At 37.7% G+C, this 25231-nt stretch overlaps 1 protein-coding gene across 4 annotated transcripts in view; it reads left to right on the plus strand.

Moving 5' to 3' along the window:
• Window positions 1–5238: 5238 nt before the first annotated feature.
• PCMTD1 (protein-L-isoaspartate (D-aspartate) O-methyltransferase domain containing 1) overlaps window positions 5239–25231 on the plus strand; it is a 64146-nt gene continuing 44153 nt past the window's right edge. The window contains exon 1 of one of the 4 annotated variants that reach the window (XM_044245612.1): window positions 5239–5418. The gene's annotated coding sequence lies outside the window, so the exon portion shown is untranslated. Of the gene's footprint in view, window positions 5419–6296; window positions 6319–22648; window positions 22669–25231 lie in introns of those variants that run through there. The other 3 variants (XM_044245615.1, XM_044245614.1, XM_044245613.1) reach the window with 3 other exon arrangements.

Below are 25231 nucleotides of genomic sequence, written 5' to 3' on the forward strand. Positions count from 1 at the left end.
ATAAATGGCATTGGCAAAATTGGACAGCCACACATGAAGATGAAACTGGATTACCATCTCCCATCATACACAAAAATGAACTGAAATGAATTAAAAACTTGAACCTAAGACCTGAAACCATAAAACCTCTAGAAAGAAAAATAGGTGGTAACCTTGTCTTAGCAGTGATAGTTGGAACTGAGATCCAAAGCACACACAACAAAAGATAAAATAAACTAGTGGGACTATATCAAATTAGAAAGCTTCTGCAAAACAAAGGAAACCATCAGCAAAATGAAAAGGCAACATACTGAATGAAAGATAGTATCTGCAAATTATGTATCTGACAAGTGGCTAATATCCAAAATATATTTTAAAAATTAATACTGAAAAAACCCTAAACAATCCAATTTAAAAATCGACAGAATATTTGAATAGACATTTTTCCAAAGACATAAAAATAGCCAAAAGAGACATGAAAATATGTTCTACATCACTAATTGTCAGGGAAATGCAAATCAAAATCACAATGAAATATCACCTCACACCTGTTAGGTTGGCTATCATAAAAAAGACTAGAAACAGTAAGTATTGGCAAGGTTGTGAAGAAAAGGGAAAGGGAACTCTCTGCAGTGTTGATGGGAATGTAATTTGTGAAGCCACTATGGAAAACAGTATGGAGGTTCCTAAAAAAATTAAAAATAGAGAAGTACATAAGATGCAGCAGTTCCACTTCTGGGTATTTATTCAAAAAACGCAAGAATACTAACTTGAAACGATAAATGCACCCCCATGTTCACTGCAGCAATACTTACAATAGCCAAGATATGGAAACTACCTAAGTGTCCATTGATGGGCAGATGGAAAAATTAACAATGGTTATTATAAAATGGAATATTATTCAGCCATAGAAAAGGAAATCTTGCCATTTGTGACAACATGGATGGACCTTACAGTTTTACGCTATGTGAAATAAGTAAGACAGAGAAAGACAAATACCCTGTGAGTTCTTATACGTGGAGTCTAAGAAAATATAAATTATAAATTAAAACAAGCTCAGAGATGTAGAGAATATATTGGTGATGGTGGAGGGCGAGAGAAACGGGTGACTTGTTTTTTAGTTTAAATAAATTGAAAAAAAAAAGGTACTTACGTTATTACTTCCAAATAATTACTTCATTTTGGGAAAGCAGTTTTATGTTCAGTACTTTAATGCTTAGTGAATCTGAGGTGCTAAAAGCAACTTTTCTGCTCTTAAGTATTTTGCTTTGAATATTTTTGGTGGAGGGAGGTGGTTGGACATGACAAAACATGTATTTACATTTTCGTTTGGTCTCATAAGAGTTGTATACTTTGATGTTCCAGCTTCGTTCCTTCGTTCCTTCTTCTTTCCTTTTTTTTTTTTTTTAAAGATTATAAGTTTATACAAGCTTTATCACAGCTTTTTAAAACACATTTAGAAGTTTCAGGAAATACAGAATAGTTTGGAAGAACTGGAAAATATTGGGGTCTACTGATCAATTTGGCATTTTGATTAGTTACTTCCCGAGGGGAAAGTAAAGAAAATAAACAGTTACTAAATATTAAGGCCCACTAAAGAAGCAGGAGTGCACAATTCTGGGCAACTTTCTAGTGTGGAAAGGATCTCTTGGGTTGTCTTTTCAGTCACATTCACAATCACAAATATCATCTTTACATGTGAACAAGAACAGCAACAAAATATCCTATTGTGCTTGAAGGTCCTGAGAAAAGCTCATAAAGGAAAGACTGCTGGGTTGGGTCCTTGAGCAAAGAGTAAATTTGCCTTAGGAGGGGACAATACAGATATTGGAAATACCAAGAATGGAGTATTTTCCCCAAAAGAAGCCCATTTTCAACCCAATTTTGTATCTAAGAATTGTATTTTAGAAAAAAAAAATGTACTGAGAATGTACACTTTGTGCTTAGAACTAATGGTTTTCAAATTTTAGCGTGTATCAAAATTGCCCTGAAGATTTGTTAAATTGGGGTAAGGCCCATGAATTTGCACCTCTAGTAAGTTTCCTTATGATTTTATGCCTTTGATCCCAGAATACATTTTGAGAACCACTGGTTTAAACAAAGTCTTTTTCACTTTTCTCTAGACAAGAGCTACTTTAATGCTGTCATAGAATTCTTGATCCTTAAATTTGACTGCAATGTTGTTCACTATGTGAAGTAATCATAAGTGGAATTCCACAAAAGTGGAATACAGTATCAGGAAGAGATCTTGTAATTAAAGTAAAAAGTGTAAGTGGCACTAGACATAAGTTGGAAGTTAGAAGATTCCCTTTCATCTGTCAGCTCGAAGACTTTTTGTTTTTCCTCAATTTGTAAACTACATAGATATTACTTTTCTGGAATGTAGGGTCTTAAGCTTCCTCCCCCATTTTCAAGTTCTAGTTCTACTTTAGAAAACATTATCCTCTTCCCACAAACTACATTTACGTTTCTTCAAATCAGTAAGGAAATGTTACTATGTTTTGTTTCTTAAATAGAAAAAAAAGAAGCACTGTGAAACTAAATCTCTTTAGAGAGCAAGTATTTGTTTTTGTTTTTTTGGGGGGGGCAGGAGGTGGTGGACTTGCAACTGTACTGAAAATAGTACAAGGAAATAAAATTGTAGAACAAAACAATTCCATATTTAGTAGGATTTAGTTCTGGGTTTTCCCCAGACACTGCAGGTCAAATGAAAGGTATAAGGAAATTTTTTCAGGTCTCAGAGGCTAGACTTGGCACTCTAAACCAAAACCAAGGCCTATTATGCAACACAGGTGTTTGCAAATAACTAGATGATTCGTTCATATGGGCAACACAGGGAGACCTCAAATTCTGAGGCTTAAGAAACATGCAGCAACTCTGCCATGCCTGTGAGAAAGAAATGTGAAGTCCTACGATGTTGATAGTAGTTTGTATGTTGATAGTAGTTTGTATGCTGAGTTTGATTTAATTTAATAAGCATCCGTTGAATGTCTTAAAAATTCAAGTCAAAGCATTTCTGACAATACAAGGCTCCTGCCTACCCAGTACTCTGTATTCACGAGTATCTGCTTTGTATTTTTTTGCTTTACATTAAAATTGAAACAACGTGGTATGGAGAATTAAATTACTATACCAAGTGTTAACTTTTCTGTTGCAAGGACCAGACTTGCTTCAACAGTAGACCAAGACTTTCAGAATAATTATTTTTGGATTATCTAAATTAATTCCAGGCTAAATAAATCTCTAAGTAATTCTACATGATGAAATAACTTAAAATTTAAATTACCTGTTAAACAAATACAGAGTACCAACACTGAGGCAGATTTTGTACTAGGTTTTCCAGCAATAGTGAACATGGTGGGCATGTGCCCAGACTTTGTGGATTATATATTAGTAGTAACACACACACTCACCAGAAGTAAATTATATATGAAAAGCGCTTAATACAGGAATAATCAGAAATGGTTTTAATGGTGGAGATGAGGTGACATGAGGAGATGTGTGTACCACAGGAAGTTATAATGATGGCTTACTGCTGTTCAACTACTTGCCCGCAAGAATAGTACTTACTCCTGTTTATTAACAAAGTACTTACTATTAGTCTTATTAAAAATAACCTGTGATCAACTTAAATGTAGTAGAGGAAGAAGAGAAAAAAGGTCTGGAACTCTGAAAAATTCCTGTAACAGAATGGAGAAAAATAAATATGTGAAGGAGAAAAAATGGGGGAAAGGCCATAGCAGTTATTTAAAGATTTTAACTGTTTTCCTAACTTAATCATTCCTACTTAATTTGCTTGTGGTAAGGTATTTTCATGCGCTAAATTCCTGCTTGGAGTAGCAGAAAGCTAATCCTGTTAAAACTGTTATATGATCCCACCATAGTTAGAGGAGAGCCCTGGAACCAGGCCAAGGGCCAAAAAATCTGTGACCAAAGGGCTCTCTCTAATCCAGAAGGCAAGTAAATAGAGATTTTGCAGTTAGAGGCAAAATGTCCACTGTATTTGAATTCATATTAAATAAAACAAAGTTCATTAAAATAACACAAGGTTGTTGGATTGCTGGCAGACCACCTTAGCAGTAACTTTTCTCTTGTTTGAAAAATTCTCACTTCCCAATGTCACCTTTGACCTTGACTGCATGGTCTTCTTTTATGAATATATTATTTAATCACTTTTGCACACAATCAACTACGGTGGGCAATAGCAACCTGGGCATCAAGAACGTTTTAATTCTAATTTACCGTTGGTTACCTTTAAAGGTGGCTAGCCTACAACCACTAATACGTCTGAAAATCAAAACCGAATAGAATTCGAACAATGCAAACCTACTAGTGGGTTAGAATGGCACATACACTCAAAGATGTGAGTCAAGAAAGCAGAACACCGGCACAAAAATTATCGTACTTGGAAGACATACTGCATTTTAGGTATACTAAACCCCACTGAGAAATCGAAAGAGCTTGTTTACTGCCTAGGTTCATGGGGCAACATTTTCTCAGCTGTCCAGACCTTGCTCTCCTTTCCCTTTCTCAATTTGCTAATCCTTCTCCCTCAAAACCCTGTCTTTCTAGTAATGGGCTGTGCGATGTTTAGGCAAGCCACGAGAAACTTGCTTGGCATACATTTTCGCCGGTTCTAGGGACTCAGTTTGTTGACTATTGAACGCGTGTTAATTATGGGAACAGGATCAACTCCCAAGCCAGGCCGAGAACACCGGCCAACGCGAGGGCCAGACGGCGAAAGCGCTAACTCCGGGAGGTGGGAAACTTCTAGATGCTAAACGGACACTTCCAGTGGCACAATCTTGTGAAAAATCGTTGACTTTTCAGATAAATCGGTGAGCACTTTCCACTAGTCTCTGTATAGTTACCCCGCGGGGAAGCACCCTCGAAGATGCTCCGACACCTAGATGCCCTGTTCGAATTATCGCGAAATAGAAGAGCCACCTCACAGCGAGTCCTCCAACCTCAAGTGCACTCCGCCACGGGTGACGGCCTCTCAGCGGTTCTTCTGTCCCCCAGCGTAAGGACGCGGGGAAGGGGGCGGGGAGGTTGAGGCCCTGTTCTCGCGCGATCTCTCCCAAAAGTTGTCGGTCCCCAGGTCTCCTCAAGACCTCGCGTTGTTTGGGCGTGGGGGTGGAGCAATCCCTGTGGGGGCGGAGCCGGATGGGGGCGTCCCCCTAGCCTTGTTGACTTCGGCGTCCTCCCAGAGCGGTCCTTGCGCCCGGTGTTCTCTGCGCATGCCCAGGTTCCAGACAACTCCCGAGGCCGCGACTGTCGGGCATCCCCCGCCGCGGATCCGGGCCCCGCCCCTCCTCCGGGCTGCAGCCGCGGCGTTGTTGTGGCGGTGGGGGAGGCGGGCTGCTGTGGAGCCTGCCGAGTCCTAGTGCCTGACCCTGTGCGTCGCAGCGGCGGGCCAGACGGACAGCCTCGCCGCAGGTAACGTTGGTGCCTGTGGACTCGGGGTCGTGCGGGTCGGCGTATCCCGCGTGCTGGGGTCAGGCGAGGGGGGTGGTCGGGGAGTTCGGGTGTTTTGGGGTCGGGAGAAGCTGAGGGTTTCTAAGGGGGCCGGGAGGTTGGGGGCTGGGCTCGGCAGGGTCGAAGAGGCTGGGAGTCCAGGGTGGTCGAGGGAGTCTGCAGGGGTCGAGGGTTTGGGAGGTCGGGGCGGACGGTTCTAGGTCTCTGACCTGGAATCGGGAACGGGGACTCCTAGACACTGCGGTCCGAAGACACCCACGGGCCCCTTCGGGCCTTTTCAGTTCCACCCCGTGACTTTCTGTTGTTGTTTTGATTTTGAAGGAAGAGAATCCAGCCTACGTAGGCTTGGGGAAGCCTTGGGGGTTGAGGCTGGGAAAGGATTTACGAGGCTAGAGCAGGCGCTAACATTTTCTTACTTTGTTTTTTTTTGTTTGAGCGTTTACTACTGTTTAAGTGTGCTACCCGTCCTTAGGGTATTTCAAACATTGGCGTAGAGAGGACCCAAGAGTGGAACCAGGGGGAGTAATTTTGCAAATCCAAGATTTTTCATTTTTAACTTCCATGACTGTGTTTTTGTATGTCTTCTTTTTTTAAAACTGAGAAATCATAACTATGTTTTTAAAATTACCCAGAAGAATTTGCGTACGGAGGAAAAAGTATAGTCCTACCAATGGTTATTTTTTTCCCGGTTATTTTTTTAATTACAAAACTACTACGTGCTCTTTAAGAAAAAAATTAAGCAGCTAAACAATGAAGACGTCTGCTCCCCACGCCCCCCCCCCATTTTTCCTCTTTTAATTACCCAAGGTAACCAGTCTTCAAGTTTGGTATTTATTAGCCATTCAGGATTTTTCTGTTCGTGTAAGTATGTTTTAAAAACAAAATGGGATCATATATAGTATATACTTCTTTTGGCCAAGGGATACTCAGAGATACTCTTCGATTTTATTACATACCTCATTCTTTTTAAAAAGCTACCACATAAGGTGTGTATGTGTTACTGCTGAACATTGTTTCCAGTTTTTCTGTAATCTTTTATTATATAAGCTTTTAAAAAGGGCTACAACTTAACTATTTTGAAACATAATGTGGCAAAACTTACAGGTTGTCTGAGGCCAGATGGGGATACTTATGTATTAGACAAGTTAAGAATTACATTTACACGGAGTTTATGGTAGGTTACAAGGTTTGGATGATTTCATAAAGCAGGTTACTAAAATAGTTAATTTTTTGTTTTTGGTGCATTTTTCAACGTAATTTTGAATTCTGTGTGGTCAGTTGAAAACAAATTCAGTTTCTTTAACAACCTACTCATGTTTGAAGATAGAAAACCAGCGGCCTAGAAGTTTGTATTTTAGACAGGTTAAAAAAAACAAATCCTCAAAATAGCCAGGAACTAAATATTTTGATAGTAGACCATAGGGAGTAAGCTGTAAGCTTATTATATTATACTTCTTACTATTAAATAAGACAGAAAGCTAGGAAAGCCCTATTACATTTTGTATTTTTGTGTGCAGAAAAGCTGGAGGTTTTGTTGATCTAATCAGTGGCATGTATTTATTAAAAATGTACTGTGTGCGTCTTCTTGCCAACTTCCAGGGAAAACATAGAACTGAGTAAGATAATCACAAAGAAGTCTGGTTCTAAGCATAAATATGTAGCCTGAAATCTTCGGTCCTGTTGTGTAATTATTTGGGAAGCTGTGTTTAAAAGGAACCACAGTGTCTGTGGCATTTAAGTTATAGTTGCTGGTAATAATATTTTTCCTATTTATCTCTAACAGCATAGGTGACATTCTCCCCAATCTAAGGATTAATAAACAGAGGCTCTGAGAGATTAATTCAGTTGCTCAAGATCTCATCAGCTTTTTAGTGGTAGTGACTGCATTTGAGTCAGGCTTAAGCCAAGAACCTGTGTTTTCTGCTCTGCCAGGCTGCCTTTCGTTAATGAAAACTACCTTATAAAATTGTGATCTTAGAGTTTTTCCCTCTTTTTTGCCTTGGAGATGTTCCTTCCAAAATAGAGACCTGAATATAATCATGTATTGAAAAATAGCCTAAAGGATAAATAGTATGAAACTATGGTATTGTTTTAGATGAGGTTTCTGTGCTGTGTTATTAAAATACTCCTTGAGCTGGTGCCATTGACCAAGAAGAAGGGGCTTTGTATTAGTCACTCTATTTGATGCCAGGGTAAATTTGGATATTATAGCAAATTGAAGCTCTTACAGGTATTTTTATTCCTTACAAACTGGGGTGGGTAATCTCATTTCATGTAGCATTTTTATGAACCCAGTTGCACTTTAGTATAAAATGTAATAAGATTAAAGTGTGCTTATTTCATTTTAGTATTTTGTAGTCTCTTAAAAATACATTATGACAATTTAATGAAGTATAGCTCCTAACATTTTGGGGTATTAATCTGTTCTGGGTTCCCAGCATATATGACAGCTATGTATTTTATTTTTATCATTATTATTTGTTAAAGATTTTATTTGAGAGAGCGAGTGACTGAGAGAGAGAGAGAGAGAGCATGAGAGGGGAGAGGGTCAGAGGGAGAGAAGCAGACTCTCTGCTGATCAGGGAGCCTGATTCGGGACTTGATCCCAGGACTCCAGGACCATGACCTGAGCCAAAGACAGTCAGTAGCTTAACCAACTGAGCCACCCAGATGCCCCTCTCGTTGGGTTTTAAAACCTAGATGTTTAAAACAACTACTGTGGAATTGCACAGAGGACTGTTGCTTTCTGATGGTTCTGTTTCTAGGTAGAAACTAGTTAAGATGAAAGGGAAGCCAAAATAGGAGAAAACCCGAGAATTGGCTGTCTTAAGAAGAAGGTGGGGAGTTTCCTCAAATAATGGTAATCAATAGAGTCAAATGTGTGGATGGATGTCAAGGAAGATGAGGACTTAAAAGTTAATACTTTGAGCTTTGAGATATTGGAAGAATATCTAATTATAATTATACTGCGTTAGCTGTGTCCTGCTCCGGGTTGAGTCAGAATAATTAACACTTCAGTTAACTTGCAGGCTCTTAAAATCCTATAATAATCACATAATCATAAGTCTGTTTATAATCTAAATTATTATGAGCATCTAAAGAGTTATAGAATATGAAGTGCTGTCAAGGCCTTGTCTTCTCTGTAGTTTGTACAGGCCAGCACCTCAGACTTACACCTTGTGGCTTTGTTCATTTTCTCCTCTCACTTATACAAGTATTACTTTAGATTGAGTCCTCACTTCTTTTTAGAATTGTATTTTCTCCTTTATAGTCCTGTGCACACCCATGGTTTCCACTGTTCATTCCCTTTCCTGCCAAAGCTCCAGTTCTGCATCACCAGCCTCATTGTCTTTCCTAAGCTTCAGACTTGCCTTTTGTTGTTCTCCATGATAAACTCTTCAAGTAACTGGCATTTTGTAATCTTGAATTTGTAGATTCAGAATTAAACATTCTCCTTTGCAATTTAATTCCTCCCTCATTTTCCTGTTTATATTAATGATCTTAACATTTTCTTCATCATCTATACTTAAAATCAAAGGTTGCCTTTGCTTCATCACTCTCCCCCTTTCTCAGAAATTCTTTGTCATTTTATTGCATTATGGTTCAGGAATCACTTTCTTCTGCTGCTTTTTCATTTTCCCAGCAAGAGAATACTTACAATACCCTTACCTCAACTACCATTAATAAGACATCCCTAATCTCTGGGTTTTGCCATTCATCATGCATGCTGCTATCAAATTATTTGTCCTGAAGACAGCCCTGATCATATTTTCTCTGCCTGACAGAAGCAAACAAAACAAAAAACACTTATTGAATGTTTCTTATGTCAGCCTTTGTGTTGAATGCTTTATTCTAATTTGGTCCTCAAAATAGTTCTATGTTGTAGACACTACTTTCTCACTCTACAGATGAAGAAATTGAGACTTCATGGGCTTGCAGGGTTGCTAGTAGGTAGAAGAGCTGGAATTTGAATCCTAAGCCTTTCAAATCTGTGTTCTTCACCACCATGGTTCTGTGGAGCGTCTCCTGATCAACTCTAGAATGAAATCCTTGTTCCTCAGTTTGCTTTTTAAAACTCCATTATTCGGCCTCCGTGCTCTTTCTCAAATTTAATTCTTGTTTAATCAGACTTAGGTTTACATTCCTTCTGGAGCAGAAGTATTTGTATTTTGTAGTCTGGAACAGAAGGAATGTAAACTTTTGGTTTCTTATGCATCTCCACTTGGAATTTTTTCCCTTTCCTATTTCTGCCTTCTGAAGTCTTTCAAATAAAAGGCTAGCTCATACACAGATTTCGCCTAGAGCCCCTTTTCTGTTTTCATAGGTAGTAAGGTCTACTCTTATTTGTGCAGTTGCTTTACCTCTTGATGATGACTTTCTATTCTGAATTAGTTTTTGAGTGCCCTAACAGTAATTGAATTATAAAATGCCTGAAAGCAGAAACCATTTCTTATTGTTGTATCTCCCAACGGATGCTCAGGAAATATATGTGAATGAATATGAAAATGATCGTGGAATTTAAGTAGTATTTGATTTTAGTTGCTAGATGACATATATAGTAGTTAACTGAAGTTTTTAATTGTGTATGCAACAAAACCAGATTGTCTTGTTTTAGGCTATCAAATGAGTTCTTTATTTTCAGAAAGATCACTAGGTAATTATGATAAATTGTTTATTTTAAAAGATGCTGTTTTATTTTTCTGTATTCACATGTCTGTGTTACTTATTCTTAAAACTAATGGTTTGATATTTGAATTCTTTCCCATGTTGAATTCCGCAGCGTTAACCATAATTCTTTGGCCTCGGTTTTTAAAATGCTTATATGAATATGAAAGGTAGAATAAAACTTTCCCTATACTGCAGTGTCATTTTCTGCCTTTTGGTGACATCAAGAATCTCCAACTATATGATAGCTGAAATGCCCTCGCACAAATTACACATAAATCCTTGCTTTTTCTAAAGAGTTCATGTGAAATTTCAGACATACTTGAATCCATCAAGGTTAATGGTTACCATGTAAAGTTTACAATTTTATATTTCTCTTACATCCTTGCATCCTATATTGTGTTACAGTTTAGCAACTTAATAAGTAATTATTGCTTTATTAAATAAAAATAACTTTTGCTGTTAGAAATTAATAAAGTAGGATATCTTGGTGATGGTGTTGGGGCAGACATTTGGGGTTTCCTTTGGAGTACTAAAATGCTTGATTATAAAGGAATGAGGTTGATTCTTTAGGTTGTCAGTTTTATCCGCTCTCAACTTTGAGGAATTAACAGCAGATACTTTGAATATAAGAGAAGATATTTTGAAGATAAGAGTTTGAAGCAAGTTTAAAATAATTGATTTTAAAATTAGGTAATATGATTACATGGTCCAAATTTTAAACATACAAAAGGTTTTATAAACTGGAAATGTCTCCTCCCTCAGTGTCCTACTTTCCCCACTAGGAGGTAGCCATTCATGTTCGGAATGATGTAAAAGAAACATTAATTTATTGTACGCAAGTACATATGAATAAATATGCTCTTTCTGCTTCTGTAAAGATGAGGTGCACTGCACAGTTTTTCACTTGATTTATCACTAATATTCCTTGTTTGTAGATGAAACATTTCATTATTAAAAAAAATTTTTTTGTCCTCAAAGTATTTGCTATACATAATTTACATATATAGATTATATATATACTAATTTAAGCGTATTTTCTGTTGGTGGGCATTTAGATGGCTTTCAGATTTTTACTGTTACATCCATTGAAGCAACACTTTGAAGGAAGAGAAATAAAAACTAGCAGTTCTTTCCTTGTGGGGAAGATAAAGCTTGAAAGCTGAAATGGATGTTTCATTGTGAGGAATAAAATGGATATCTTTTCTGGCCTGGATGATTAATAGCTAAGTGAATGGAGAAAAGGCAGAAATGGAGAATCATTAAAAAATGCTTGCTGGAATTCAGAGTTGCCGGTTGAATTGGAATACCAGGGATGGCAGTGCTGGTGGGTAGCTCCTGTGACCAGTTGTCTGCTCTGGACAAAGGACAGCTCTGGATGTGTTTAGTAGAAGTTTGGTGCTGAGAAGTAATCCTTGATATCTGGAAACTGGTCTCTGAGACTGTGGCCTCTAATAATATATTTAATAAAGCTGTTCAGGGGATGAACTAAATTCCTTCTATCATCTAGAAGGAAATATCATGGCCTACAATGCAATATACTTTATGTGGTCATTAATTTTTTATTGTATTATTATTGTATGTCAAAGATAAGATTTGAATTACAAAAATGCATGAAGTTAAAAGAAAGTTTCCTTCCTCAGCAAGTCTCCCCCTCCACATCTGTCCATCATAGGTTCCTTGGGTAATGTTTTTTTTTAATAGTGTAGTGTGAGTCCTTTCAGATTTTTACGTATAAACAGAAATAACATATTCATTCAAGAATTTCATTTGGAATTCTGTTGGAGTGGTGGGAATGTTGGAAGTCAGAACTGAATGGAATAATAAGCGAATAAGGTGATGGTGGAATACAGCGTAAATAGTGAATGCCCTTTGATTCTCTCAGACCAGGGGTGCTATAAATACAGAGTATTGTGTGAAGTGTAGCAGCTACTGAGGTTCCATAGCTGCTCTATCAGGTTACTCCTGACAAGTCATTTAAGGTTGTGCAACCTGTGGCTTTTTTTTTTTTTTTTTTTTTTCCTTAAGTAGTACTACATGGCTTACTGAATAGTCAAGTGTTTTCTTTGTCATTTTTCAGTCATTCTCTCCTAATTATGTAATTTGAGTATTTTTCTAATTAGCATTTAAAAATTAGTGTTTAGATGTTTGCTAGATATCTCATTTCCTTTTATGATGGTACAGTATATACTTTATTTTTTTTTTAAGATTTTATATATTTATTTGCAAGAGATCACAAGTAGGCAGAGTATTTTCCTAATTAGCATTTAAAAATTAGTGTTTAGATGTTTGCTAGATATCTCATTTCCTTTTATGATGGTACAGTATATACTTTATTTTTTTTTTAAGATTTTATATATTTATTTGCAAGAGATCACAAGTAGGCAGAGAGGCAGGCAGAGGAGTGGGGGGAGGCAGGCTCTCCGCTGAGCAGAGAGCCCGGATGGATGCGGGGCTCCATCCCAGGACCCTGGGATCATGACCTGAGCCAAAGGCAGAGGCTTTAATCTGCTGAGCCACCCAGGCACCCCAATACTGTATATACTTTAGATGGTACTTTACATAGTTTAGATTTTTTTTGAACAGTGGTTCTTTGCACCTGTGATTCTGTACACTTAACATGCATGTTATAGTCACTGTAGACATAGCATATAAAAAGGTTATTTGTTTTTGCTTTTCTTCCTTTAAACAATAACAGTAGCAATTCACTATAGAAAAACTAGAAAATACGGTTTAAAAAGCACAGGATTATCAGGAATGTTACCACCCAGGGATGGTATATCTTGTAGTTAATTCTGAGAGGCTTTGTGTCTTGCTTCCTCTATATCCATTAGTACCCTCTGTTGTGTAGAGCATTACTAAAATCAAGTACTGTTCCTAAATGTCTTAATATGGCTAGTTTGTCTTTCCATTCATTTTTAGTGACAGACTGAAAACATTTTCCTGTAGGGCAGTCTATTTTTAAAAGGATGCTGCTGCTCCATCTTGAGGCCAATCTAGAATCCTACTGCATTAAAGTTTGACAGTTTTGAATCTGCTACAAATCTTGGTGGGTACCAACAGCTAAGGAAAGGTGTGGACTATCATGTACAGCATCTTGCTTATGTCGAACTGAATTTTTGTAAGCACACAGAATGAATCCATGTAATTACTTTCCACATTTCTAAAAGTAAGATAAAGACTTAAGCAGTACTGACCCCTAAGTGGTTTTTAAGCTTCAGGTTTAATTTAGGCACAGTTTTCCCAGTGGTATAAAGTATTAGAAATACTGCATGTTTTTTGTAATACTATATTCAAGGGTTATTAAGACTGGATATATACTTTCTAAGAGAAATGATTATACATGGCTTAATAATAACCAGACAAAAAAGTTGATGGTTTTGTTACAGTGTTTCCAGTTGGTATTTCAAATTTAATTTCAGGGTATTTGTAAGGTTCTCTTACAGTTAGTCTATTGTGTAGTTATTATTGATTCAGTTAGAGGACTTCGTCCTGTCTTAAGAATGTGACCACACATTATATATAAGAGAAAATGAATTCCAAATTCTATATAAGAGAAAATGAATTCCAAATTCTTTCAAGGGATGAGAGCATATCTCTCTGCACTGATTATCCTTGTGATCTCTCATTTCCTTTCCTGTATCTGGGGCCGGGGGGGCGGGTATGGAAATAGGACAGGTGAGGATGGACTTGGGTTGTACATTACATGTTTAAGTTGGTTTTGTTTGATTCCCTCCTCTGCTGGAGATTGAGGACAAATACAATTTGGGTAGTGTAGTAAAAAGTAATGCCTCTTTTCCTGCAAAGATGCTCATGTTTTAATCCCTGGAATCTGTGACTATGTTACCTAATCAGGCAAAGGGGAATTATTAAGGTTGCTGATCCCCTGACTTTAAATTAGGAAGACTATTGCGGGTTTTCCTGATAGGCCTGGTGTAATCACAGGGTTCCTTAAAAGTGGAAGAAAGACAGTGGGGAGGACTCAGTCTGACTCTGGCTTTTTAAGATGGAGGAAAGGATCATGAGTTAGAGAAGTAGATGGACACTAAACAGTTGAAAATGCAAGAGAACAAACCCTCTAAAAGCCTCCAGGAAGGAATTCAGCCCTTCTGTCACCATCTCAGCCCAGTGAGACCTGTGTCAGACCTCTGACCTCTAGAACTGTAAAACAGTAAATTTGTGTTGATTTAAGCTGTTAATGTTTGTGGTGATTTGTTATGGCAATGATAGAAAACTAATATAGTTAAGTATTTTGAGACCATTTGATCCCTTAGGGAAGTGATTGCTAAGCAATCCCCTTCCCCCCACAAAATAACTAAGATGACATATATAAAACTGATAAAACTAGTGCTACTTGGTTTAAATGATGATGGACTTGAACCCCTGTCAGGTAGGATTTCTTCTCATTTTTGCAGTTTCCTGGAATTTTTGGAGCTGCTGCTTATCCTTAATGATAAAAGTGTTATATTGGGCATGTGAATCAGAATGGTATACAAGATAATATTGAAGTTAGGAGAACCACAAGTATGAAAACTAAATTGCAGTTAGTTACAGTACTCTAGCTAATACTGATAAGGATATTGACAGAAAAGGATTTTCAATAAAGAGGAATATGAAATCAGTCAAGCAGAGAGAGTCAATTATCATATGGTTTCACTCATTTGTGGAGCATAACCAATAGCATGGAGGACAAGGGGCGTTAGAGAGGAGTAGGGAATTTGGGTAAATTGGAAGGGGAGGTGAACCATGAGAGACTATGGACTCTGAAAAACAGTCTGAGGGGTTTGAAGTGGCGGGGGGGTGGGAGGTTGGGGTACCAGGTGGTGGGTATTATAGAGGGCACAGCTTGCATGGAGCACTGGGTGTGGTGAAAAAATAATGAATACTGTTTTTCTGAAAATAAATAAATTGGGAAAAAAAAAGAACTTTAAAAAAAAAAAGAGGAATATGAGTAATTGAATACAGTAGCTAGTGTGAGAGGTGGGCTATATAGAAGGTTTTGGGTTTGGACATAATTTGAAGTGATGGCAGGAACCCCTTCCCCTGTGAAATTAATCTAGAAACTTAATAAATGCACTGGGAAATTCTGCTAAAGAGGAGGAGGATTTTGAATCATCAGAGGAGGGGAAGAAGAACTACATACCTGTCCTAAAGTCCTCGAGGCTATTATGTTGGAGAAAGGCAGGGACAAAATTAACAGCCATGACATTGCTTTTCTGCCATGTAAGAAGCTAGGATCCTTGTCAGTTTGCTATGTGAGTCTTTCCAGTTGGGAATCAAGAGTCTTTTTTTTTTTTAAAGGATTTTATTTATTTATTTGACAGAGAGAGATCACAAGTAGGCAGAGAGGCAGGCAGAGAGAGAGAGAGGAGGAAGCAGGCTCCCGGCTGAGCAGAGAGCCCGATGCGGGACTCAATCCCAGGACCCTGAGATCATGACCTGAGCCGAAGGCAGCGGCTTAACCCACTGAGCCACCCAGGCGCCCGGGAATCAAGAGTCTTATACTTGAAGTTGTACGTATGTTTTGTTCTTAGTAGGAAAGTGCATTCGCTGTGCATTCCCTGTGCGTTCCCTATAAATGCACGTAAATGAATTTTTACCTTAGGCTCACCAGCTGTAAAACATGTTTGGAGAAATTACAGTAAGGTAATGAGATAGGAGAAGTCACTACAGGTTACTATTTTGTAAAGTATTTTTGTTCCTTCAAAACAGGTATGCCTTCCAACCCATCATACCTTAAAATAAAACAAATACCATAAAGAAACATAAGGCTTTTAGGCCACCTGGGTGGCTTGGGTCATGATCCCAGGGTTCTGGGATTGGGTCCTGCATTGGGCTCCCTGCTCAGCAGGGAGCCTGCTTCTCCCTCTCCAGCTCCCCCTTGATTGTGCACGTGCTTGCACTCTCTCTGTCAAATAAAAATCTTAACAAAAACAAACAAACAAAAAACCCAAAAAACCCCAAAGCAACATAAGGCTGTTTTTCTGGCAATTACCTCTCTTCTTTGGGGCCCATTGCATTGGATTTGTAGTACAGTAGCAAGCTAAGTGGCTTTCTTAGTGTCATTTACTATGGAGTTCTTCCAGAATTATTTTCTGCTGAATGAGTGATACAATAAATTTGTTGAATTTTTTTAGGGCCAGCTTATATCTTTAGTTTTCCTTCTTTGTTTCTCCAACTCTGGACTGCTTTTTTTCCCTAGAAATAAATATATATTTAGATTTTATTTATTTATTTGTCAGAGAGAGCAGAAGGAGGGAGAGCTGCAGGCAGAGCAGGCAGAGGGAGAAGCAGGCTTCCTGCTGAGCAAGGAGCCAGATGTGGGACTTCATCTCAGGATGCTGGGATCATGACCTCAGCCGAAGGCAAATGCTTAACCCACTGAGCCACCCAGGTGTCCTTCAAGAAATATTTTGTGGGCACTTGGGTGGCTTAGTGGGTTAAGCCTCTGCCTTCGGCTCAGGTCATGATCTCAGGGTCCTGGGATCTAGTGCCACATCGGGCTCTCTGCTTGGCAGGGAGCCTACTTCCTCCTTTCTCTCTCCTTCTACCTGCCTCTCTGCCTATTTGTGATCTCTCTCTGCCAAAGAAATAAATAAAATCTTTAAAAAAAAAAAGAAATATTCTTTGATGCTCTTTTCTTTCATTTTGAAATGCCACTAAGAAGAAAAAGTAACCTTTATAATTGCTTATATCCCTGGCATTTGTTTCAAGAATTTGGGTTTTCTCTTAACCTGCTCTTTTGTAGTCTGCTCCTATTTTTAGTTTGCCTACCATGCATACATGAAATTTAATGAGTTTTTCAGTGGTTTTATTTTGTCCTTTTTCAGGTGTGCTAATAATCACCGAAGTCTATAGAGGGGAAATGGGCACCAGAAAGATCATGTACTTCTCTCTCTTTTTTTTTTTTTAAAGAATTTTTATTTATTTGACAGAGGGAGATCACAAGCAGGCAGAGAGACAGGCAGAGGGGGGAAGCAGGATCTTCTCTGAGCAGAGAGCCCGATGCGGGGCTCCATCCCAGGACCCCAAAACATGACCTGAGCCGAAGGCAGAGGCTCAACCCACTGAGCCATCCAGGTGCCCCGATCATGTGCTTCTCTTAACAAGCTCATGTTTAAGCTGACTCCCAGTAGATGAGGCCACTAAGTCATCCTCCTCTCTGAAAGTTTGACAGTGATGGATTCCTAGTAGGGAATTTAAGATGGTAGAATGGGCAGCTGCTGCCGTCGGTACTCCAAAGTCACTTGGTTATCTAATGTTCCTCTCTGATCAGGATGGACAGCTCTCAGCACAGAAAAGCTGGTGACAACATTTTGCCGTGAAACTAAGATAAAACACACTCAAATACTTAGCAGTTAAAAAAAATCGGTTTTCAAGACATAGCAGTTTAAATCAAATCCAAGGGATTGTGGATGTTTTGGCTGGCAGCATGTCAGGATTTGTTGTTTTCACAGTTCATTTTTTTTGCCTGTGTGCTTATTCTTCATTCCCTAACTGACCTGAGTGTCATCTTAATGGTTTTCAGCACTGTATCAGTCTAGCTCAAACAGGAAGGAAAAACCACACAGGGTAATATGAACAGGGAAAGTTTAATGTAAAAAAATGTTACCAATAACAGGATTGGCTAGTAAGTAAACAGAGTTCTAATGAATATGGGAATAGGGCGCCTGGATAGTTCAGTCTGTTAAGCATCCCAGTCTTGATTTCAGCTCAGGTCATGATCTCAGGATTGTGAGCTCGAGCTCTGAGTTGGGCTCTGCACTCAGTGTGGAATTTCCTTGAGATTCTCTGTCTCCTCCTACTTCTCTCCCCCCACTCCATGCTTTCCCTCTTTCAAAATAAAATCTTTTTGAAAAATACAGAATATGGAAAAAGATACAAGGATTAGGTTCTACCCCTAAGGACCAAGATTAAGCACCTAAGGAAGAACCCCACCCAGTGTTGAGATCTGGACCTTTTTGAGAGGATGTGTGGCTCACTGGATGGCAAGGAAGTTGCTATGGTGCCTCCTTAATGGAGTTGCCAGGCATCTGCTTTCTGATACCAGGGAAAGATGTTCACAAAGAGATGTTTTACCAAAGGTTGTCTTCCGCACACCATCCAAGGGAGAGCGCTGGGGGAAGCTGATGGCTATTGTGCACTGTGGGAGTGTATTGGTGGAGAATGCTTAAGGACTGCAGGAACCTGCCAAGCAGTGCACCAGACCTAGAAGCAAAGCTCTTTTCTCATGTATTGTCTTTCTGGCACCATCTGCTCATGCTGTGACTGAATGTTACCCATCAGTAGGAATTGATAGAGGAAGTAGAATTTTTTTCTGTGTTTTAATTGAATAAATTTAACATATGACACGGTATAAATTTAATGTGTACAGTGTTACTTTGTTACATTCATATCTTATAATGCTTCTGTAGCAATATTTATCATATTACATTATTATAGTACAATATTGTCTGGATTTATTATATTGTACATTAGACCTCTAGGACTTACTGCTTTTTGCAAGCTTGGACTCTGAAACACTATCAGTCTTAACCACCCCACTCCTCATCCCCTGGTAACCATCATTTACTCTCTGGAAGTAGAATATTTTTAATTTCTACTTAATTTCTCTTTGACAGAATCAGGGCAATGAACTGCTGCTCTTAAAACCTGTCTCCATTGCTCTTGCTCCGTTTGCCATTCTAAACCTTTCTCCCAGCTAAAATGATGGTAGACTCCTTTTGACTTAAAGGCCACTTGATATTTTTATGTTTTGTTCCCAGTCAGCTAATCTTTACTATTTTTTGCTGGCCTCCTGTATTCTCTTAAGTATCAAAATGGAGGCCTAGTGCCTGGACCAAATATTTGAGCACTGCTTCTTTATTTTTACTACACTGTCTCGAAAATGAGCAGCTCTGTCTACACTTTTAGTAAGGACTCTACACTTCTTCCGTGTCTTATTTTAACAATATGAGGGTTTTGTTTTAAAAACCGTAGGCGAGCACATGTTATTTTAGAAAAGTTGTCACTTTTTGAGCTTTAATTTTATGATGTATTGAAAAGAAACTCAACCAAGGCTCTGGAGCCTTGAATTCTGTTAGTATGACCTTGAACAAATAGTTTTGCCCCAAGCATGACAGGGTGAATTGGATAATTTTAGAGGTTTTCTTCTCTACAGTTTATTATTTTTCTCGACTTTTCCACAAATACCAAAGTTGTGTATTTTATTTGGGTTTATATGCACAGAAAAGTATATAGATTATGCCTTTGGTCTCATGGATTACAGACTAAAATATAAAGTTCTAGAATGAAATATCAAATGTCAGCAATATATAAGTATCCTCCACTTTCTGAAACATAGCATTGGACCACCTGGCATTTCTGAAAGATCTGCATTAGTACCTATTTTCATTAACTGAAAGAAATCTGTAGAGGATTTTCCATTTAGGAAAAAAGCCATTACCATACTAATGTAGGTCTTTCTTAAAGCTTCATCTGAGCACAGGGGGAACACTGTACTTTTGGATAGCCTGGGACATCTGTAATTTTTTTCTGACTCATTTTATTCTATTCATTTTATTGCACTCTACTTTTGGATAGCCTGGGACATCTGTAATTTTTTTTTTTAAAGATTTTATTTATTTATTTGACAGAGAGAAATCACAAGTAGACGGAGAGGCAGGCAGAGAGAGAGAGAGGAAGCAGGCTCCCCGCTGAGCAGAGAGCCCGATGCGGGACTCGATCCCAGGACCCTGAGATCATGACCCAAGCCGAAGGCAGCGGCCCAACCACTGAGCCATCTGTAATTTTTTACTGACTCATTTTATTCTATTCATTTTATTGCAACTGTCACAGTACTTCACCTATAAAGAATTAAGATGCCAGAAAAGCCCTTGGAACCTATGCTAGTTAGATCTGTACATCACAGGAATTTAGAAAATGTTGCTTTCAGGTTGACTTTCTGAACACATTTTTAAGATCTTTTGGACGTTTTGCCAACCTTTGTGTAACTCTTTATACTTAACAGTATTTACAAAAGTGATCCTTATAGGGGTCAGCAAATTATGGTCCATGAGCCAAACCTGGCTCACTGCCTGTTTTTGAATAGTCTGCAAACCAAGAATAGTGTTTGTATTTTTTAAATGGTTGGAAAAAACCTAAAAAGTATATGAAAATTATATATAATTGAAATTTCAGTGTTCATGAATAAATAAATTTGGAGCATAGCCATACTTCATTTACATGTTGTTTGTGGCTGCATTAAGCACCTAAGGAAGAGACAGGCACAGAATTCAGTAATTGTTAACAGAAACTAAGGCCTGCATACTCTAATATATTTACTCTTTGGTCTTTTATGGAAAATCTTTCCTGTAGCATTAGTGACACATTAGTGACACTAATTAGTAAATTTAGTGGTAGAAAAAGAATGGGCAAACTACTTGTAAGATGTGATTGTGGAATAAAATTAGAATACAGAGTTTGGGCAGTAGTGGAGATAGGTCCTTGGAGTTTAAGGCATAGTGATGGTTGTTACCTTTGGGGCTTGAATAGTTGTCAGAGATGCCCAGGATGCTTGTGAGACCTGGGAGCAGAGAAGACTGTAGCAGAGATACCAGAGTCCCTGCTACTGATGAGAGGGGTGGGTTACTAAGTATCTTCAGAATGGAGAATGGGGAGATTACTATTAATAGCTAAGAAAATGTAGTAAGTAAAAATGCAAAACATATTTTCCTGCATACCTTTTCAAGAAGAGTTTGAGTTATTTTTGGAAACATTGTCTATTTTTTAGACATTCATAAGCAAGAAAAAGTATGTATATGTATTTTCTATAACTTTGTATTTTGTTTTGCACATGTGTGTGTATGTGTGTATACACATACAGTTTTCCAGATCAAGTAATGAGTTCAGACTAATTCTAATTCTATCCAGCCTCACAAGATATGTCCCCAAGGTCTTTCCTCATTTTTCCATGCTTTGGTTTCCCTCAGAAACACCATATAGCTATTGAGATCTTAATGAAAACTGGCACCTAAAATCCAAATTATTTTATATATATAATATATATTATTATTAGATACAGATTTGTAAACACTGAACAAATGTTTCTTGAAGTGGGAACATGTTCTTTTGTGAGAGGGTGAAGTAGGTCTGTGTTAATAGAAACAGGTAGCACCTATTGAGTGCTTGGTACATGACCAGGGACTATAGGCAGTTTACATACATTATCTCAGGTACTTCTCCTGTGAATCCTGTGAGACAATTACTGGTATTAAAATTAACATAGCTAGAATTTATAGAATTCGGGTTCCAATCTAGAATCCACACTGTATTATATGATCTTTGAATTATAATTTTTACTTACATTGAAATACATTCTATTAGAGTATAACTCAGTGAATCTAATTTGATATGAAATCATTATTATTTGGTATACTAGTATTCAGTCTATAAATAATCATTCTAAGATTAGCAAATGAATAAATAAAGTAAAATTGTTTTCTTCTTATTGCTATAAACCCTATTGAATTCAGATCAGAATTGTACATTGCTTAATGTTATAACTCACCATTATAACCTGTGTGGATTCAGTTTAGATATATTTAATACATTGTTATATAATTATTATCTAGATATTGATAATAATTCATAAAATTTTCTGTGAAGAACATTAATAGCTTCAAATAAAAAAGTTATTTAGTTGACTTATTATTATGTTTTCTTTAATAGTTTAAATTTGGCTTTTTTTTTTTTTCCTTACAGTCTCCCAACAAGCTGTTAGAGTCAGGTTTTAGTAATATTGCTTACTATCTGTAATTAAATACTGAAATTAATAAAAAATTATTTTTAAAAGAAGCATTTTGCTTAGTTTTATGAAATCTAAAAGGAGTATTAGATCTTTTTGGCCTTATATGTCCTCATGTTTGAAGAGATTTTCTCATATCTAGATTATTATAGAATGATTTATAAATCTTGGGTTTCTTTCGAACTTGTGTGATCTTGGACAAGGCAGCTGCTGGGGCTCATTTCTTTATCTGTGAAATGAAATGAGCTCTTCTGCTATTCTTACCTCCTAAGAAAGCTGTTTAATTTGAGTTTAGCTTCTGGGAGTATGATCCTCCATGCTTATCATAGTTTCTGAGGCAGAAGTAGGTGATCAGTTTTTGTTAACTGAATGAGGAAATCATCAGATGGAAGTCTTTTTGTGCAAAACTTGGAATCTCCAAATGTAAGGCAATCAAATTGCATTGAGTAGCTTTTTGTTGAGAGAGCATTTAGTATTTTATGTGTACTGTTAATAAACATACCTATACTGAGTTATGAGGACATAGTTTGACCATAGTCTGATGTGAAATAATTCCTTACGTTATGAAAAATCTCAGTTCTGTGAATTTATTGTAGTCAATTAATACACACCATTTAAGAGACTTAATTTCCACGAACAAAGACTGTCTACTGAATTGAACTGAACTGAAGCCATTTTTTGACTTTCTATCCTCAACTTGCTGCGTCTTATAACTTGCTGGACCGGTGGTGAAGAACTTCTTAAATGAAGCCTGGAAGGAGGTATGGGGCCATAGTTTCACAAGCTTTCACAGCATTTTGGTTGTTTAGTTTGCATGGTGTTCTCCAGATGAATTTTATTGATAACAAAGAACTGTTGATGACAGATTAATCATTTGAAATTAAGGTGTACTTCCTAGTAATTACTGTAGAGCCTATAGGATTATGGTGATGATCTTATTACAGTTTTATTTTAAAGATTTTACTTATTGAAAGAGCAAGAGAGAGCATGAGCAGTGGGAAAGGGAAGAGGGAGAAGCAGGCTCCCCGCTGAGCAGGGAGCTGGACATGGGGCTCAGTTCCAGCCAGGACCCACTCTGGGATTATGAACTGAACTGAAGGCAGACGCTTAACTGACTGAGCCACCCAGGCATCCCTGGTTACAGTTTATTTTAAAGAACTTATTAAACTTTCTCTGGGTCGTGAGTAAAAATAGGAAGAGAGTTACCTGTCCCAATAAATGAGATGAAGGTATTAGTATCAAATGTGGTATGTGTATATTTGTCAAAAGGTCTTAGACCTATATTTCTAGTTGCTGTATTTTCTTATTTATGATAATGTGAATGTTAGTGGTAGTGGATGCCATCAGATCTGTGAATGAGACTGGAGTATCTTTGTATTATATGGGAAATCTAGAACAAACAATTTGTTCTTTCTCAGTTGGTGTTCTTCATTTGCACAGTGCAGGTAATACCACCTGTCCTTTGTAAATACCTTGGGGTAGTTAATGAAATTATATGAGTTGTTATTGAACCACTGAAAAATTAAGGATGACATATAACTACATATTTTATTCTATATAGCTTTCACTGTCCATAGTGAAAGATTATCATGGACTTTGGAAAGATGCCATTTTTATAAGGTCAGAAAACTTGATAGTTATTTACATTCTTTATTTTTGTGTAGCAAATATACTTAGACATTTTTAAAGTTTTTACAGGTTTCATTGAGAAGATTTGATTTAGTGACAGTAAATTCCAGGTGAAAAAACCAAAGCCAGGAAGGATAACAGTTTGCTCAAAATCATAAAGTATGAGGCCAGTCTTTATATATTATCTATAGAAAGAATGTGTTTGGTGTGAGCTCATACTTGGTTTGTGATATGCTAGTGGAAGGGAACAGATACAGACCATCCAAACTCCCAAACTATGAAATTTTGCTTTGGAATATTGTTTTATTTTTTTATTTGAATATTGTTCTTTGTGAACTCTGAATTTTTCAAATAAAAAATAAGCCCAACTTAAAAAGCCTGACCCCAGAGGAGCCAAAAATGTGTATGTTTTTCTCTCTTGCTTCCTTATTGATCTCATTACTTCCTAAGAACATAGCCACTTAATGGATTAAAACCAGAAAGCTCAGTTGTCATTTCAGTGTTCTGCTTCAGAGTTTTCCCGAGTTACAGGAGGTAAACAGCTCTTTTTTTTTTTTTTTAAATTTTTAAAATTTATTTATTTGACAGAGAAAGATCACAAGTAGTCAAGAGAGGCAGGCAGAGAGAGAGGGTGAAGCAGGCTCCTTTCTGAGCAGAGTCCAGTGAGGGGCTCCATCCCAGCACCTTGAGATCATGACCTTCAGCCAAAGGCAAAGGCTTAACCCACTGAGCCACCCAGGCGCCCCAACAGCTCTTCTTTTTGAAAGATTTTCTAGGCTATAGCTTCTACAGGGAATTTTTTTAAGTGTGAAGTATGGTTACTAGAGCACTTCTTATGTTTCTTGAAAAATTGAAGATGTTAAGCAATAATCCTAAAAATCTGAGGCAGTTATTCTCTGATGATTTTGTTCCTCAAAGTTGGGACTTTGCATATTGAGGGCATTTGTAGTATATGGGTGTGACTGTGTTTAGGAATATGGATACGTGCTTCATTGTGTAGTGATACAGGTTTGAAGAGGTTGTACGTTAAAATGTTTTAAGTGAAAGGAATGGAGGAAACATTGGAGATACATGAAATCCTTTAACTTTCAAAAATGATAAAATTTCAGCTCAAGTTGCCTCATCTTGTGCTTTAAAAATGTTTTATATTCCTCTGTCCTTTTACATCCTATACCTTGAACTCCCGTAGAGCTATCCCCTACTGTGTCTCCATCTTGTTTATGCTGATCTTCACTGCCCCAGGCAAAGAGAAGAGGAAAATTAAAAGAGTAAGGGGGAAGGTGGAGAGAAGGAAAAGGCACAGGAAGCAAGACTAGAATAGAATTGAGAATATGACTGAAAAGTCTACATCTTGAATGTAGGCATCTTAAAACTTGATGAATGTTAAAATATAGAGGGGCGCCTGGGTGGCTCAGTGGGTTAAAGCCTCTGCTTTTGGCTCAGGTCATGATCCCAGGGTGCTGGGATCAAGTGGAGCATTGAGCTCTCTGCTCAGCAGGGAGCCTGCTTCCTCCTCTCTCTCTCTGCCTGCCTCTCTGCCTATTTGTGATCTCTGTCAAATAAACAAATAAAATCTTAAAAAAAATACATATATATAGAACCTACTTGCTGCCAACAGAACTTACTTCTGTTACTTGAAACAATCTGTAGTAGTGAACTGAAGGGTTAGGGAGCAGATGATTTTTGAGTATCTTG

Source organism: Neovison vison, chromosome 4, assembly GCF_020171115.1.
Source record: "Neovison vison isolate M4711 chromosome 4, ASM_NN_V1, whole genome shotgun sequence".
Classification (NCBI taxonomy): Eukaryota; Metazoa; Chordata; class Mammalia; order Carnivora; family Mustelidae; genus Neogale; species Neogale vison.